The sequence below is a fragment of the Lipotes vexillifer genome, unplaced genomic scaffold (assembly GCF_000442215.2).
Source record: "Lipotes vexillifer unplaced genomic scaffold, Lipotes_vexillifer_v1.1 scaffold478, whole genome shotgun sequence".
In the NCBI taxonomy this organism is placed as follows: Eukaryota; Metazoa; Chordata; class Mammalia; order Artiodactyla; family Lipotidae; genus Lipotes; species Lipotes vexillifer.
The window spans coordinates 379341-380452 of NW_006779682.1; positions in this window are offsets into that span (position 1 = coordinate 379341).

The window sequence follows — 1112 nt, forward strand, 5'->3', positions numbered from 1 at the left end:
GTGGACTGCTTGCCCCGCCTCGCCTCCTGGCCGGCCCCCCGCAGACCCCCGGGAGGACCGGTCTCCCCGACTCTCCAGCGCTGGCCCCGAGCATCTCTGCTGGAATGCGGAGGGCCTCCCCCGCCGCTCGCTCGGGAAAGCCCCCGTCTGAAACCTGCGGCCGGAGGCGTAGGTTGCCGACCGGCCGCGCTGGAGACCCCCGCCCAGAGACCTCCGCTGGCCGGACTCCCCGAGATCTTTTCTCGCCCAGACCGCTTACCTGGCGCGCGTTCACTGGCCCCCGTACGGGAGAGCATGGCTGTGACCGCGGGAGCGCCCCTCGGTCCTGGCCCTCCACCCCGGTTGCTGCGCGCTCCGACCGCAGCGCCGCGCGGTTCTGGAGGACGCCGCTTCGGCAGCACCGTTCAGAGGGGTGACCGTAGAGACAGGTTCTCCAGCGGGGCGGCTTGGCAGTGGGAGGTGGGGGAAGCGGTGACCGGAGCCCGCGCAGTGCACAGCGCCCTGGGGGTCTTAGGGCGGGAGCCACCAGACCCGCTCACGCCCGGCATCTGAGGGCGCCAGGTATTGCGCAGCATCCAAGACTGTTGACAGCGGTGACCCTGCGTCATCCATGGGGAGCCTGCGTTGTGGTCTGATTCCTTGTTCGGAAGAAAGTGGGTTAATCCGTGTCAGAAAGGCTTCTCGTTGACAGTTACTTTTGAAAACTTTTACCCGCTGGTGCTTGGAGTATATCCTTCATCCACCTTAATGACTAATAGTCGTGAAGTTTAAATATGAGTACTAGTAAATATCAATGATGAAAAGAAAGTAGACATGGGAGGCATTGGTTCACTTAAAAATAACGTTGCATCTAATTTATTCTTCCTTTTTACACTGTTTGGTGTAGAGTGTGCTTCATTGTCTGGAAATAAAAGTTGCAAAGGATATGACCCCCGCCCTTGAGGAACCTGACCGTGTTCATGGCAGGGCGTGTTAGGTGTGTAACAGGAGAGGAGCCAGGGTATTGAGAGGGTCTCTGGGTGAGGGGAGACGACCAGAGGGACCAAAGCCAGCGGGGGTGAGGAGAGCAGACGCCAGAGCTGACCACGAGCAAGCCTTGACGGGGGGGTGGG